This window comes from Stenella coeruleoalba (assembly GCF_951394435.1).
Source record: "Stenella coeruleoalba genome assembly, contig: scaffold_111, whole genome shotgun sequence".
NCBI classification, from domain to species: domain Eukaryota; kingdom Metazoa; phylum Chordata; class Mammalia; order Artiodactyla; family Delphinidae; genus Stenella; species Stenella coeruleoalba.
In genome coordinates this window covers 833,728-851,733 of record NW_027645943.1, presented here as the reverse complement: position 1 = coordinate 851,733, position 18,006 = coordinate 833,728, and the positions used below count along the sequence as shown (strand labels likewise).

Here is an 18,006-nt window from a genome sequence, read left to right as displayed (position 1 = left end):
GGAAACCCTCCTTCAATATGCAGACGACATTCTGATCACCAGCCCTACTAAGGAGGCCTCTGAACTACCAAGCCAATAAAGGATAGAAGTTGTCCAAGAAAAAGCTCAAATATCACAGACTGCGGTGACCTGCCTGGGCTTCATTCTCACAGAAGGTCAGAGAAGCCCATCCCAGGAAAGGGAAGAAACCATTTTCAGCCTTACCCCTTTCTAAAACTAGAAGACAGCTTAGGGGTTCCTGGGGAGGCCAGGGTTTGCTGCTTCTGGATCCCTAACTACAGTCTACTAGCTGGGCCTCTATATGAAACACTGAAAGGAAAAGATGATGATCCTTTTGAATAGAATCCAGAAGTGGCCTTTCAAGAATGGAAAGAGCAGTCAATTCAGACCCTTGCCCTGGAACTCCCTAATTTAGCTAAACCCTTTGACCTTTACATTCCCGGTGAAAGGTGAATCGCCATTGGAGAATTAGTGCAAAAACTGGGACCGCTTGAAATGGAACAATGCAAGAATGCCATCCAGGTAGGATAAACTACGGTCACTAAGGGGCTTGGCCCACTGCCACATCTGGCCAAGATACTGGCGGTATCTAAAAACCTGGAAATCAGCAGCCCAAAAGGCCACCTCCCTCCTAAGGGAAAAGGACCCCACGTGGTGATCCTAACCACCAACCATGCCCTGAAGTTGCAGGGTTCGCTCCGTGGGCACACCGACCTCGAGTGAGGAGGCCCTCCAACTCCAACATCCAGAGAGATAACCGGGGGCAACAGGGCACCATGACGACTCGTGTGAACATCACTTGACCTGGAGTTTCTCTCATAAAACAACAAGAGTGTGTCCCAAAAGAGTAGACTACTGCTTGCAGGACTTACTGCACCCAGAGGGGAGCTAATAATCTTGGCGGGGGAACAGTATACCACACTGTCACCATAGAAAAGCCTACAGACACCGTGATGATGGTGGCCAATAAGACCGGCTGGACTCCTGTTTACTTCAAAAGGCTGTTGACTCAGTAGCCATCATGGTCCTTGGTCACCACTGACCCTGGACTGTCTGGGAGTTGAGCGGGCAGGGCTCTGACACCCGGTGCTGTTTGTACGTTAATTCAGGGGCCTAACTGAAGAAAGCGCAGACTACTGGTCAGAGCATCTAGGCTGGCAGAGACGGTCAGCCTAAGGTGGCCGAACAAATGTGGGGCGGGGTGAAACCGGCCCCCACAGCGTCTCTGCACATCTCTTTCCTGGACCCTTAAAGGTCATTAGAATCTATAACACTTCCAATGCTGGTGCTCAGGTGGACGAGCAGGGAGGCAGGGGTCCTGGGGACAATCAACGTCACCGGGAGGCTGCTGGGGAGAAGCTCTGACCCTCGCCCCAGGGTATGAGGGCTCCCAACTCAGCACTCAGCAGTTACAGAAGAAGGGTCTGCACCCTCAGCACTCCAAGAATGAGGAACGGGACAAAAGGCAGAGGAGGGGTTTGTCCCCAGCAAAGCCCATTAAAAATCCCTGGGAGATAAAAATAGAATCTGGGCAATAAAGTCAAGTCTAACCTTTTTTATCCTTTGTGCTTTGTCTAATTTCACGTGCTCCTAGGGTCCCGCATGCAGAGGTTCCACACCCGGCACTTCAGACCAGATTTCCTAGTGCAGAATGGCTGGGTCGACACCTCAGCTCCTGGGGCCCAGTGCAGACTCCACGATATAGAGCCTGAGCTACAGCCAACCCGGCCCTCGAGAGCTCCGCCGCCTCCCTCCCTCCCACTGACTCTGACAGGATCTCTACACAGCAGCCCAGCCCACAGCCCATGGGGTAGTGCATGCTCTCACCTCTCCATTCTCTGATCAAAATATAAAGTTTCCTTTGCTTGTGAACCAAACTCAGTCTCGATCTGTTGGCCCCAATGACACTGGGCAGGGGGACACTTGTTGGGGTCCACTCTGGAGGATCAGTAACAGAAATTGAGACTATTGTAACCTCAATGAACAGATGTGTGAGCCAAACTGTAGTTAACATAGAACAGTGTATAAGGCTCGGGTAAAATAAGATGTTTTTAACACTTCCATTTGATATTTCCATCACTTTTTATAAGCAAGTTCAGTGAAAAGGTTTGTCTTATTTGTCAGGTCAATATTAGAGAAACGAAGTGATTTCTTTCCAAGGATGTACAGCTAATAATCTTGGTTAAACCTTCAATCTTGTTTTAAATGCTTTTCCATTGAAAATGATACCTCTCTTTCAGCTCCCCCATTTCTGAGAAGTATAAAATCTTATAATTTATTATTACCAAAGGGGAAAGGTGGGAGGAGGGATCAATTAACAGTTTGGAATGAACACATACACACTGCTATGTATAAAATAGATCATCAACAAGGAACTACTGTATAGCACAGGGAACTACACTCAACATTTTGCAATAACCTATAAGGGGAAATAATCTGAAAAAGAATAGATATTTTTATTGACATCATCTATCAATGACAGTTAAAGTGTAGCCTAAGGGAAGCTGGTGGTGAGTGCTTCTGACCCTGAAGACTTCAATCATCTAAAGTTTGGACTCTGCCTGCTTCCCAAGGCCCTTAATGAACATATGTGTAGCCGTAGCTTAAAAAATTCCCCAGTTTGGGTTTCGGGGAGACACTGATTTTGAAAAAGCCCTGGTGTTCTCCTTACATGAATGGGACTCTTCCTACTGCTAAAACATGTCTGTCACACCCAGAGGATGGTATACCGTCTGATCGGGAAGAGTTTGGAAAAGGCATCTCATCTCCTCATCTCCTGGTGCTCGGGTTCACCCCTCCAGCGTCTTTACTAACAGTCTCCCCACTTGGAGATGTCAGCACTGTCAACATCCTGTTGCGTACAGTTTGGAATTTGTCCAGAGGATGAAGCGGAAGGATGAGGAACAATGAGAGACAAGTCCTAGGTGTTCAGACAGGCACATGTCACTCTAATTTCCAATCAGGAAGACGAATTGACCAAAGGCTAGGGTTGCCCATGGAAACAGTATAGGGCTTGAGGAAATCCCGCTGCTTTGTGGCCAGTTCCCATAAACACGAGTTGAACAATGGAACTCAGGGGCAGTAAAATTCACAAAACTGCAGAGTTGAAAATATCCATCACTGAAAAATGTCTTGAGGAAAGTCAGAGAAAAGGACTTGTAAGCAAGGGAGAATGGCAGGAAAGGGATTTGAGGAGGTAGAAAGGACTCGCCATTAAGCACAAGAAAAGGAGCTGAACATTGCCAACATTGCCAACATTGCAGTTGGCCAAAAAGGGTGTATGCGTTCTTTTCTGTATATATTCAAGAAAAGGGCATACACTTTTTTAGCCAACCAAACAGGTGGGCACTGGAAGTCAATACTACAAAAGATATCACTTCGCATCAGTCAGAAGAGCCATCCTCATAAAGCGTAAACAACAGAAATGCAGGACAGGGCAACGAGAAGAGGGAGCCCTGTGAGACTTATAGTGGAAATGTATATTGCCAACGGCCATTCTGGAGAAGTGTATTGTGTTTACTAAAGCATCTAAAAAATGAGCTACAGAGCATAGGGCACTTGCACTCATGGGCGTATATCTTGGGAAAAACAAAAATCGAGAGGACACAGGCACCCCAATGTTTACCCCCTCTCTGTTTAAAAGATCCTCGACTAGGATATAACTTAAATGTCTCTGGAGGGAAAAAATGGATAGAGATGTGGTACTTAGGTAGAGTGGAATATTATTCAGCCTGGAAATCAATGAAATATGGCCAGTTGTAACAACTCCGGAGGAGTTACGTATGATCATTCTAAGTGACAGAATTCAAAAAGAAAAAGACACATATCATAAGATATCACTTAAAGGTGGAATCCAAAATGGCTACACATGAAATAAATTACAAAACAAAAACATAGTCAAATATGTAGAAAACACGCATAAGGCTGCTAAACGGGAAAGGTGGGGAGGGGTGAGGCATCATCCAGGAGGTTGAAATTAGCAAAGATACCATTCCAAATACCAAACTGATAATCAACAAGGCCTACACGGTAGCTAAAAGAACTGCACTCAGCACACTCAAGTCACCGGAAAAGAATATATACGACTGGTAAGAATCTGAAAAAGAATTTATTGATGTCTCTCTGTACGCGAATCAAGTGGATGTACAGCAGCAAGAAACAGAGCTTTGAAAATCAGCTGTAACCAATATAGTAATAAATTGAAAAAAATAAACGACAGAGAGACAGAGAAAACCTCTTACAACTTTTCCTCAGGGACGGTGATGCAACATGGATTGAACACATCTAGACCCACAGCAGGATGAGACATAAGGCTGGAAACTGTTTGCGCTAAGAGAAATGTGAGGTTGGGTGAGGAAATGCACACCCTTTAAAGTAATACTACCTGGTACCCATTCAATGGGTCCCAAATCTGCAGGTTCAAGGGATCTTCCTACAGCTAAAACATGCATGGAAAACCCAGAGGACTGTACACCATGTGATCGGGAGATGTGTCTAAAATGCACCTCATTTATCCTCTCCTGGTGCTCCTGTTCACCATTCCAGCCACGCTACTTAGAATCTCCCCACTTGGAGAATCAGCACATTTAAACTTCTGTTTCACACATTTTGCAAATTGTGAGGAGGATGAACGGGAAGAGGGGGAACCAATGAGAGAAGAGTTGTAGGGGTTTGGACGGGCACATATCACTCTAATTTCCCATTAAGAGTAAGAATTAAAGGAAGGCTCAGCCTGCCTCGCCGGAGCCAAAATAGGGCCTGAAGCAATCCTGCGGGTTTGAGGCCAGCTCACAAAAGAGCAACTTAAAAAATGGAGCTCAGGGTCACTGCAATTCACAAACCTGCAGAGTTATAAATGAAAACTAACGTCCAAAAATATGTTGAGGTAAGGCAAAGAAGAGGATCTGAATGCAAGACAGAATTGCAAGAAACAGATTTCAAGAGATAGATTGGACTCGTCTTTAACGCACATGAAAAGCGGCAGAATTTCGACAATGATGCAGTTGGCCCAAAAGGGCGTATGCGTTTTTTCCTGATTATATCCAGGAAAAAACGCATACGCACTTTATGGGCAACGAAGCAAGCAAGCAATGCAAATGTGCACAACAAAGAAGTCTCACTTCCCACCGGTCAAAAGGGCCATCCTAAAAAATTGTAAAAACCAGAAATGCAGGACAGGCCATGGAGAACAGGGAGCCTTTATACGCTGATGGGCAGTGTGTGAACTGCCGAGAGCCACTCTGGAGAAGTGTATGGTGGTTCCTAAATCATCTAAAAAACAGAGCTACAGAGCATAGGACACTTCCAATCATGGGAGTATATCTAGGGAAGTCTAAAAATCAACAAGACACAAGCACACCACAGTTTAGGGCTACTCTGTTTACAAGAACCTCAACTTCAGTACACCTTAAATATCCCAGGAAAGAGAACAATGGATAAAGAAGATGTGGTACTTATGTACAATGGAATATCTCTTCACCATGAAATCAATGTAATAAGGCTAGTAGAAGGATAAAGAGTGGATTTAGGTCCGATAATACTACTTGAAATAAGTCAAACAGAAAAAGAAACATATCATAAGATATCACTTATAGAGGGAGGGTAAATATGGCTGCACAAGAAATGAATTACAGAACAGAACAGTGTCTCACATTTAGAAAACACACTTATGTCAGCTTAAGGGGAAAGGAGAGGTGGGGTGATGCATAAAACCAGAGTTTGAAATTAGCACAGATACCGTTCAATAAACCAAATAGGTATTAGACAAGATCTACACCTTGCTCAATGAACAGGCCTCAACACACCCTATACACCGCAGAGAAATATATCTGAGGAATAAGAATCTTAAAACCCATGTATTGATATATCTCCATAAGGGAATCAAGTGTGTGCAGAGCGGCACAAACACAGCAGTGAAAAGGAGCTAAACCCCATTATAGAAATAAATTTTAAAAACAAAACGCTGAAACAATGAAAGAGAGAAAAATTCTTACAAAATTCGCTCAGGGGCTGTGATGCAACCTGGATTGACCACATATAAACCCACAGCTGGATAAGACATAAGGCTGGACACTTGGGGCTGACAGGATTGGTGAGCTTTGGTGAGCAACTGCCGAAAGTTTAATGCAATACTTCATGCTACTCAGTCCAAGGGTCCCAACACTCCAGGTTGAAGGGAATCTTCCTACAGCTAAACCATGCTTGGGAAACCCAGCGACTGGTATACCATATGATCGGGAAAGGTTTCTAAAACGCACCTCATTTTTCCTCTCCTGGGGCTCCGGATCGACATTCCAGCCGCTTTACTAACAACATCCCCACATGGAGTCAATGCCTTTAAGTTCTGGTATCGCACAGTCTGCAGTTAGTGCAGAGGATGAATGGGAATGGGGGAACCAGTGAGAAACTAGCTGTAGCGGTTTCAATGGGCACATGTCACTCTAATATCACATCAGTAAGAAGAATTAACCAAAGGCACAGCAAGGTGCCCCAGAAGAAAAATAGGGCTTCAAGGAATCCTGTGGTTACGGGGCAAGACCACAAAAATAAGAGCTAAAAAATGGAGCTAAGGGCCACTGCAATTCAAAAACCTGCAGAGTTATAAAGGCCAACTATTTTTAAAAAATATATTGAGGTAAGGCTATGAAGAGGCATTGAAAGCAAGGCAGAATTGCAGGAAACCGATTTCAGGAGGTAGACTGGAATTGCATTGAAAGCATATGAAGAGAGTCAGAAACTCGACAATGATGCACTTGGCCAAAAAGGGCGTATGCGTTTTTTCCTGAATATATTCAGGAAAAAACGCATACGCCCTTTTTGGCCAACCAAGCAAGCTTGCAAAGGAAATCTGCACTACAATGAAGTCTCACTTCCACCCGGTCAAAAGGGCCATCTGAAAAAAGTGTAAAATCCAGAAAGGCACGACAGGCCATGGAGAACTGGGAGCCTTCTTATGCTGATGGGCGGGATGTAAATTGCCAACAGCCACTCTGGAGAAGTGTATGGTGTTTCCTGAAACATCTAAAAAACAAAGCAACAGAGCCTAGGGCACTTCCACTTATGGTCCTATAGCTTAGGGAAATTAAAATCAAAAAGACACAGCCACCCCAAAGTTTGGGACGGCTCTGTTTACAAGAACCTCGTTTACGGCACAAGTTCAATATCGCAGAAAGTGAAAAATGGATAAAGAACTTGTGGTACTTACGTACAATGCAATATCACTCAGCAATGAAATCTATGTCATCAGGCCCGTAGCAGCATAATGAGTGGATTCAGGTATGATGATTCGAACTGAAATAAGTCACACAGAAAAGAAACATCATAAGGTATCACTAATACACAGAATGTGAACTTGGCTACACATGAACTGAATTACAAAACAGAACAGTGTCTCAAGTTTAGAAAACCAACTTACGCTTGCTTAACGGGGAAGGTGAGTTGGGGTGCTGCATAAAACCAGAGATTGAAATGAGCACAGATAAAGTTCCTTAAGCCAAATATGGAATAGACAAGAGCTACTCCTTGCTCAACGAAATGGACTCAACACCCCATATTAAACGCCTAAGCATGTACCTGACTAGTAAGTATCTGAAAACCTATGGATTGCTATGTCTCCGAAAGAGAATCAAGCGTGTGTACAGGGGCATAAACGCAGCAGTGATAGGATTGGAGAGGTTCGGTGAGCAAATGAAGACCCTTTGAAGTCATATTGCATGGTACCCATTACACGGATCTCAACTCTCCAGGTTTAAGGTATTCTTCCTTCAGCTAAAACATGCATGTGGAACCTAGAGTATGATCAACCATGTGATCGGGAGACGTGTTCAAATATGTCTCAGTTTTCGTACCCTGGTACTCTGGTGCAACATTCCAGACGCTTTACTAACACTCTCCCGACTTGGAGAGTCAGTCACTTTAACCTCCTGTTTGGCCCAGTTTGCAATTTCTGCGGAAGATGAACAGGAATAGCGAGAACCAATGAGAGACTAGCTGGAGGTGTCTGGACGGGCAAATTTAACTCTCATTTCCCACCAGGAAGGGGAATTAACCAAAGGCTCAGCGTGCCGTGCCGGAACCAGATTAGGGCCTGAAGCCATCCTGTGGTGTTGCGGCCAGGTCACAAGAAAGCGAGTTGAAGAAAGGAGCTCAGGGGCACTGTAATTCACAAACCTGCAGAGTTATAAATGACAGCTATCGTCCAAAAATAGACTGAAGTAAGGCTGCCAAGAGGACTTGAAAGCGGGGCAGAATTGCAGGAAACCGATTTCAGGAGGTAGACTGGAATTGCATTGAAAGCATAGGAAATTGCATTGAAAGCATAGGAAAAGAGGCAGAACGTCCACAATGATGCACTTGGCCAAAAAGGGCGTATGCGTTTTTTCCTGAATATATTCAGGAAAAAACGCATACGCCCTTTTTGGCCAACCAAGCAAGCTTGCAAAGGAAATCTGCACTACAATGAAGTCTCACTTCCCCCCGGTCAAAAGGGCCATCTGAAAAAAGTGTAAAATCCAGAAAGGCAGGACAGGCCATGGAGAACTGGGAGCCTTGTTATGCTGATGGGCGGGATGTAAATTGCCAACAGACACTGGGGAGAAGTGTATGGTGTTTCCTGCAACATCTAAAAAACAAAGCAACAGAGCCTAGGGCACTTCCACTTATGGTCCTATAGCTTAGGGAAATTAAAATCAAAAAGACACAGCCACCCCAAAGTTTGGGACGCCTCTGTTTACAAGAACCTCGTTTACAGTACAAGTTCAACATCACAGAAAGTGAAAAATGGATAAAGAAGTTGTGGTATTTACTTACAAAGCAATATCACTCAGCAATGAAATCTGTGTCATCAGGCCCTTAGCAGCACAATGAGTGGATTCACGTATGATGATTCTAACTGAAATAAGTCACACAGAAAAAGAAACATCATAAGATATCAGTAATACACGGAATGTAAACTTGGCTACACAGGAACTGAATTACAGAACAGAACAGGGTCTCAAATTTAGAAAAACAACTTAGGCTTGCTTAAGGGGAAAGGTGAGTTGGGGTGCTGCATAAAACCAGAGATTGAAATGAGCACAGATAAAGTTCCTTAAGCCAAATATGGAATAGACAAGAGCTACTCCTTGCTCAACGAAATGGACTCAACACCGCATATTAAACGCCTAAGAATGTACCTGACTTGTAAGTATCTTAAAACCTATGGATTGCTATGTCTCCGAAAGAGAATCAAGCATGTGTACAGGGGCATAAACGCAGCAGTGATAGGATTGGAGAGGTTCGGTGAGCAAATGAAGACCCTTTGAAGTCATATTGCATGGTACCCATTCCACGGGTTTCAACTACCCAGGTTTAAGGTATTCTTCCTTCAGCTAAAACATGCATGTGGAACCTAGAGTATGATCAACCATGTGATCGGGAGACGTGTTCAAATATGTCTCAGTTTTCGTACCCTGGTACTCTGGTGCAACATTCCAGACGCTTTACTAACACTCTCCAGACTTGGAGAGTCAGTCCCTTTAACCTCCTGTTTGGCCCAGTTTGCAATTTCTGCGGAAGATGAACAGGAATAGCGAGAACCAATGAGAGACTAGCTGGAGGTGTCTGGACGGGCAAATTTAACTCTCATTTCCCACCAGGAAGAGGAATTAACCAAAGGCTCAGCGTGCCGTGCCGGAACCAGATTAGAGCCTGAAGCCATCCTGCGGTGTTGCGGCCAGGTCACAAGAAAGCAAGTTGAAGAAAGGAGCTCAGGGGCACTGTAATTCACAAACCTGCAGACTTCTAAATGACAGCTATCGTCCAAAAATATACTGAAGTAAGGCTGCCAAGAGGACTTGAAAGCGGGGCAGAATTGCAGGAAACCGATTTCAGGAGGTAGACAGGAATTGCATTTCAAGCATAGGAAAAGAGGCAGAACGTCCACAGTGATGCACTTGGCCAAAAAGGGCGTATGCGTGTTTTCCTGAATATATTCAGGAAAACACGCATACGCCCTTTTTGGCCAACCAAGCAAGCTTGCAAAGGAAATCTGCACTACAATAAAGTCTCACTTCCCCCCGGTCAAAAGGGCCATCAGAAAAAAGTGTAAAATCCAGAAAGGCAGGACAGACCATGGAGAACTGGGAGCCTTGTTATGCTGATGGGCGGGATGTAAATTGCCAACAGACACTGGGGAGAAGTGTATGGTGTTTCCTGCAACATCTAAAAAACAAAGCAACAGAGCCTAGGGCACTTCCACTTATGGTCCTATAGCTTAGGGAAATTAAAATCAAAAAGACACAGCCACCCCAAAGTTTGGGACGCCTCTGTTTACAAGAACCTCGTTTACAGTACAAGTTCAACATCACAGAAAGTGAAAAATGGATAAAGAAGTTGTGGTATTTACTTACAAAGCAATATCACTCAGCAATGAAATCTGTGTCATCAGGCCCTTAGCAGCACAATGAGTGGATTCACGTATGATGATTCTAACTGAAATAAGTCACACAGAAAAAGAAACATCATAAGATATCAGTAATACACGGAATGTAAACTTGGCTACACAGGAACTGAATTACAGAACAGAACAGGGTCTCAAATTTAGAAAAACAACTTAGGCTTGCTTAAGGGGAAAGGTGAGTTGGGGTGCTGCATAAAACCAGAGATTGAAATGAGCACAGATAAAGTTCCTTAAGCCAAATATGGAATAGACAAGAGCTACTCCTTGCTCAACGAAATGGACTCAACACCGCATATTAAACGCCTAAGAATGTACCTGACTTGTAAGTATCTTAAAACCTATGGATTGCTATGTCTCCGAAAGAGAATCAAGCATGTGTACAGGGGCATAAACGCAGCAGTGATAGGATTGGAGAGGTTCGGTGAGCAAATGAAGACCCTTTGAAGTCATATTGCATGGTACCCATTCCACGGGTTTCAACTACCCAGGTTTAAGGTATTCTTCCTTCAGCTAAAACATGCATGTGGAACCTAGAGTATGATCAACCATGTGATCGGGAGACGTGTTCAAATATGTCTCAGTTTTCCTCCCCTGGTACTCGGGTGCAACATTCCAGACGCTTTACTAACACTCTCCCGACTTGGAGAGTCAGTCCCTTTAACCTCCTGTTTGGCCCAGTTTGCAATTTCTGCGGAAGATGAACAGGAATAGCGAGAACCAATGAGAGACTAGCTGGAGGTGTCTGGACGGGCAAATTTAACTCTCATTTCCCACCAGGAAGAGGAATTAACCAAAGGCTCAGCGTGCCGTGCCGGAACCAGATTAGGGCCTGAAGCCATCCTGCGGTGTTGCGCCCAGCTCACAAGAAAGCGAGTTGAAGAAAGGAGCTCAGGGGCACTGTAATTCACAAACCTGCAGAGTTATAAATGACAGCTATCGTCCAAAAATAGACTGAAGTAAGGCTGCCAAGAGGACTTGAAAGCGGGGCAGAATTGCAGGAAACCGATTTCAGGAGGTAGACTGGAATTGCATTGAAAGCATAGGAAAAGAGGCAGAACGTCCACAATGATGCACTTGGCCAAAAAGGGCGTATGCGTTTTTTCCTGAATATATTCAGGAAAAAACGCATACGCCCTTTTTGGCCAACCAAGCAAGCTTGCAAAGGAAATCTGCACTACAATGAAGTCTCACTTCCCCCCGGTCAAAAGGGCCATCTGAAAAAAGTGTAAAATCCAGAAAGGCAGGACAGGCCATGGAGAACTGGGAGCCTTGTTATGCTGATGGGCGGGATGTAAATTGCCAATAACCACTCGGGAGAAGTGTATGGTGTTTACTGAAACATCTAAAAAACAAAGCAACAGAGGCTAGGGCACTGCCACTTATGGTCCTATAGCTTAGTGAAATTAAAATCAAAAAGACACAGCCACCCCAAAGTTTGGGACGCCTCTGTTTACAAGAACCTCGTTTACAGTACAAGTTCAATATCGCAGAAAGTGAAAAATGGATAAAGAACTTGTGGTATTTACTTACAACGCAGTATCACTCAGCAATGAAATCTATGTCATCAGGCCCGTAGCAGCATAATGAGTGGATTCAGGTACGATGATTCTAACTGAAATAAGTCACACAGAAAAAGAAACATCATAAGATATCACTAATACACGGAATGTAAACTTGGCTACACAGGAACTGCATTCCAAAACAGAACAGGGTCTCAAATTTAGAAAACCAACTTATGCTTGCTTAAGGGGAAAGCTGAGTTGGGGTGCTGCATACAACCAGAGATTGAAATGAGCACAGATAAAGTTCCTTAAGTCAAATATGGAATAGACAAGAGCTACTCCTTGCTCAACGAAATGGACTCAACACCGCATATTAAACGCCTAAGAATGTACCTGACTAGTAAGTATCGTAAAACCTATGGATTGCTATGTCTCCAAAAGAGAATCAAGCGTGTGTACAGGGGCATTAACGCAGCAGTGATAGGATTGGAGAGGTTCGGTGAGCAAATGAAGACCCTTTGAAGTAATATTGCATGGTACCCATTACACGGGTCTCAACTCTCCAGGTTTAAGGTATTCTTCCTTCAGCTAAAACATGCATGTGGAACCCAAGTATGATCAACCATGTGAACGGGAGACGTGTTCAAATATGTCTCAGTTTTCCTCCCCTGGTACTCGGGTGCAACATTCCAGACGCTTTACTAACACTCTCCCCAGTTGGAGAGTCAGTCCCTTTAACCTCCTGTTTGGCCCAGTTTGCAATTTCTGCGGAAAATGAACAGGAATAGCAAGAACCAATGAGAGACTAGCTGGAGGTGTCTGGACGGGCAAATTTAACTATCATTTCCCACCAGGAAGAGGAATTAACCAAAGGCTCAGCGTGCCGTGCCGGAACCAGATTAGGGCCTGAAGCCATCATGTGGTGTTGCGGCCAGGTCACAAGAAAGCGAGTTGAAGAAAGGAGCTCAGGGGCACTGTAATTCACAAACCTGCAGAGTTATAAATGACAGCTATCGTCCAAAAATAGACTGAAGTAAGGCTGCCAAGAGGACTTGAAAGCGGGGCAGAATTGCAGGAAACCGATTTCAGGAGGTAGACTGGAATTGCATTGAAAGCATAGGAAAAGAGGCAGAACGTCCACAATGATGCACTTGGCCAAAAAGGGCGTATGCGTTTTTTCCTGAATATATTCAGGAAAAAACGCATACGCACTTTTTGGCCAACCAAGCAAGCTTGCAAAGGAAATCTGCACTACAATGAAGTCTCACTTCCCCCCGGTCAAAAGGGCCATCTGAAAAAAGTGTAAAATCCAGAAAGGCAACAGGCCATTGAGAACTGGGAGCCTTGTTATGCTGATGGGCGGGATGTAAATTGCCAACAGACACTTGGGAGAAGTGTATGGTGTTTCCTGAAACATCTAAAAAACAAAGCAACAGAGCCTAGGGCACTTCCACTTATGGTCCTATAGCTTAGGGAAATTAAAATCAAAAAGACACAGCCACCCCAAAGTTTGGAACGGCTCTGTTTACAAGAACCTCGTTTACAGTACAAGTTCAACATCGCAGAAAGTGAAAAATGGATAAAGAAGTTGTGGTATTTACTTACAAAGCAATATCACTCAGCAATGAAATCTGTGTCACAAGGCTCTTAGCAGCACAATGAGTGGATTCAGGTATGATGATTCTAACTGAAATAAGTCACACAGAAAAAGAAACATCATAAGATATCAGTAATACACGGAATGTAAACTTGGCTACACAGGAACTGAATTACAGAACAGAACAGGGTCTCAAATTTAGAAAACCAACTTATGCTTGCTTAAGGGTAAAGGTGAGTTGGGGTGCTGCATAAAACCAGAGATTGAAATGAGCACAGATAAAGTTCCTTAAGCCAAATATGGAATAGACAAGAGCTACTCCTTGCTCAACGAAATGGACTCAACACCGCATATTAAACGCCTAAGAATGTACCTGACTAGTAAGTAACTTAAAACCTATAGATTGCTATGTCTCCGAAAGAGAATCAAGCATGTGTACAGGGGCATAAACGCAGCAGTGATAGGATTGGAGAGGTTCGGTGAGCAAATGAAGACCCTTTGAAGTCATATTGCATGGTACCCATTACACGGGTCTTAACTCTCCAGGTTTAAGGTATTCTTCCTTCAGCTAAAACATGCATGTGGAACCCAAGTATGATCAACCATGTGAACGGGAGACGTTTTCAAATATGTCTCAGTTTTCCTCCCCTGGTACTCGGGTGCAACATTCCAGACGCTTTACTAACACTCTCCCCACTTGGAGAGTCAGTCCCTTTAACCTCCTGTTTGGCCCAGTTTGCAATTTCTGTGGAAGATGGACAGGAATAGCGAGAACCAATGAGAGACTAGCTGGAGGTGTCTGGATGGGCAAATTTAACTCATATTTCCCACCAGGAAGAGGAATTAACCAAAGGCTCAGCGTGCCGTGCAAGAACCAGATTAGGGCCTGAAGACATCCTGCGGTGTTGCGGCCAGGTCACAAGAAAGCGAGTTGAAGAAAGGAGCTCAGGGGCACTGTAATTCACAAACGTGCAGAGTTATAAATGACAGCTATCGTCCAAAAATAGACTGAAGTAAGGCTGCCAAGAGGACTTGAAAGCGGGGCAGAATTGCAGGAAACCGATTTCAGGAGGTAGACTGGAATTGCATTGAAAGCATAGGAAAAGAGGCAGAACGTCCACAATGATGCACTTGGCCAAAAAGGGCGTATGCGTTTTTTCCTGAATATATTCAGGAAAAAACGCATACGCCCTTTTTGGCCAACCAAGCAAACTTGCAAAGGAAATCTGCACTACAATGAAGTCTCACTTCCCCCCGGTCAAAAGGGCCATCTGAAAAAAGTGTAAAATCCAGAAAGGCAGGACAGGCCATGGAGAACTGGGAGCCTTGTTATGCTGATGGGCGGGATGTAAATTGCCAACAGACACTCAGGAGAAGTGTATGGTGTTTCCTAAAACATCTAAAAAACAAAGCAACAGAGCCTAGGGCACTTCCACTTATGGTCCTATAGCTTAGGGAAATTAAAATCAAAAAGACACAGCCACCCCAAAGTTTGGGACGCCTCTGTTTACAAGAACCTCGTTTACCGTACAAGTTCAATATCACAGAAAGTGAAAAATGGATAAAGAACTTGTGGTACTTACGTACAATGCAGTATCACTCAGCAATGAAATCTATGTCATCAGGCCCGTAGCAGCATAATGAGTGGATTCAGGTACGATGATTCTAACTGAAATAAGTCACACAGAAAAAGAAACATCATAAGATATCAGTAATACACGGAATGTAAACTTGGCTACACAGGAACTGAATTACGGAACAGAACAGGGTCTCAAATTTAGAAAACCAACTTATGCTTGCTTAAGGGGAAAGGTGAGTTGGGGTGCTGCATAAAACCAGAGATTGAAATGAGCACAAAGTTCCTTAAGCCAAATATGGAATAGACAAGAGCTATTCCTTGCTCAACGAAATGGACTCAACACCGCATATTAAACGCCTAAGAATGTACCTGACTAGTAAGTATCTTAAAACCTATAGATTGCTATGTCTCCGAAAGAGAATCAAGCATGTGTACAGGGGCATAAACGCAGCAGTGATAGGACTGGAGAGGTTCAGTGAGCAAATGAAGACCCTTTGAAGTCATATTGCATGGTACCCATTCCACGGGTTTCAACTACGCAGATTTTAGGTATTCTTCCTTCAGCTAAAACATGCATGTGGAACCCAGAGTATGATCAACCATGTGATCGGGAGACGTGTTCAAATATGTCTCAGTTTTCGTACCCTGGTACTCGGGTGCAACATTCCAGACGCTTTACTAACACTCTCCCCACTTGGAGAGTCAGTCCCTTTAACCTCCTGTTTGGCCCAGTTTGCAATTTCTGCGGAAAATGAACAGGAATAGCAAGAACCAATGAGAGACTAGCTGGAGGTGTCTGGACGGGCAAATTTAACTATCATTTCCCACCAGGAAGAGGAATTAACCAAAGGCTCAGCGTGCCGTGCCGGAACCATATTAGGGCCTGAAGCCATCATGTGGTGTTGCGGCCAGGTCACAAGAAAGCGAGTTGAAGAAAGGAGCTCAGGGGCACTGTAATTCACAAACCTGCAGAGTTATAAATGACAGCTATCGTCCAAAAATAGACTGAAGTAAGGCTGCCAAGAGGACTTGAAAGCGGGGCAGAATTGCAGGAAACCGATTTCAGGAGGTAGACTGGAATTGCATTGAAAGCATAGGAAAAGAGGCAGAACGTCCACAATGATGCACTTGGCCAAAAAGGGCGTATGCATTTTTTCCTGAATATATTCAGGAAAAAACGCATACGCCCTTTTTGGCCAACCAAGCAAACATGCAAAGGAAATCTGCACTACAATGAAGTCTCACTTCCCCCCGGTCAAAAGGGCCATCTGAAAAAAGTGTAAAATCCAGAAAGGCAGGACAGGCCATGGAGAACTGGGAGCCTTGTTATGCTGATGGGCGGGATGTAAATTGCCAACAGACACTCAGGAGAAGTGTATGGTGTTTCCTAAAACATCTAAAAAACAAAGCAACAGAGCCTAGGGCACTTCCACTTATGGTCCTATAGCTTAGTGAAATTAAAATCAAAAAGACACAGCCACCCCAAAGTTTGGGACGCCTCTGTTTACAAGAACCTCGTTTACCGTACAAGTTCAATATCACAGAAAGTGAAAAATGGATAAAGAACTTGTGGTACTTACGTACAATGCAGTATCACTCAGCAATGAAATCTATGTCATCAGGCCCGTAGCAGCATAATGAGTGGATTCAGGTACGATGATTCTAACTGAAATAAGTCACACAGAAAAAGAAACATCATAAGATATCAGTAATACACGGAATGTAAACTTGGCTACACAGGAACTGAATTACGGAACAGAACAGGGTCTCAAATTTAGAAAACCAACTTATGCTTGCTTAAGGGGAAAGGTGAGTTGGGGTGCTGCATAAAACCAGAGATTGAAATGAGCACAAAGTTCCTTAAGCCAAATATGGAATAGACAAGAGCTATTCCTTGCTCAACGAAATGGACTCAACACCGCATATTAAACGCCTAAGAATGTACCTGACTAGTAAGTATCTTAAAACCTATAGATTGCTATGTCTCCGAAAGAGAATCAAGCATGTGTACAGGGGCATAAACGCAGCAGTGATAGGATTGGAGAGGTTCAGTGAGCAAATGAAGACCCTTTGAAGTCATATTGCATGGTACCCATTCCACGGGTTTCAACTACGCAGATTTTAGGTATTCTTCCTTCAGCTAAAACATGCATGTGGAACCCAGAGTATGATCAACCATGTGATCGGGAGACGTGTTCAAATATGTCTCAGTTTTCCTCCCCTGGTACTCGGGTGCCACATTCCAGACGCTTTACTAACACTCTCCCCACTTGGAGAGTCAGTCCCTTTAACCTCCTGTTTGGCCCAGTTTGCAATTTCTGCGGAAAATGAACAGGAATAGCAAGAACCAATGAGAGACTAGCTGGAGGTGTCTGGACGGGCAAATTTAACTATCATTTCCCACCAGGAAGTGGAAATAACCAAAGGCTCAGCGTGCCGTGCCGGAACCAGATTAGGGCCTGAAGCCATCATGTGGTGTTGCGGCCAGGTCACAAGAAAGCGAGTTGAAGAAAGGAGCTCAGGGGCACTGTAATTCACAAACCTGCAGAGTTATAAATGACAGCTATCGTCCAAAAATAGACTGAAGTAAGGCTGCCAAGAGGACTTGAAAGCGGGGCAGAATTGCAGGAAACCGATTTCAGGAGGTAGACTGGAATTGCATTGAAAGCATAGGAAAAGAGGCAGAACGTCCACAATGATGCACTTGGCCAAAAAGGGCGTATGCGTTTTTTCCTGAATATATTCAGGAAAAAACGCATACGCCCTTTTTGGCCAACCAAGCAAGCTTGCAAAGGAAATCTGCACTACAATGAAGTCTCACTTCCCCCCGGTCAAAAGGGCCATCTGAAAAAAGTGTAAAATCCAGAAAGGCAGGACAGGACATGGAGAA

At 44.1% G+C, this 18,006-nt stretch overlaps 1 long non-coding RNA gene across 3 annotated transcripts in view; it reads right to left on the bottom strand.

Moving 5' to 3' along the window:
- Window positions 1-18,006, bottom strand: part of LOC307181455 — a 947,438-nt gene that overhangs the window by 128,687 nt on the left and 800,745 nt on the right. Inside the window, exon 11 of one of the 3 annotated variants that reach the window (XR_013826787.1) lies at window positions 7,109-7,290. The exons of the other annotated variants lie outside the window; for them this stretch is intronic. This is a non-coding gene — a long non-coding RNA (uncharacterized lncRNA). Of the gene's footprint in view, window positions 1-7,108; window positions 7,291-18,006 lie in introns of those variants that run through there. 3 annotated transcript variants of the gene reach the window in all.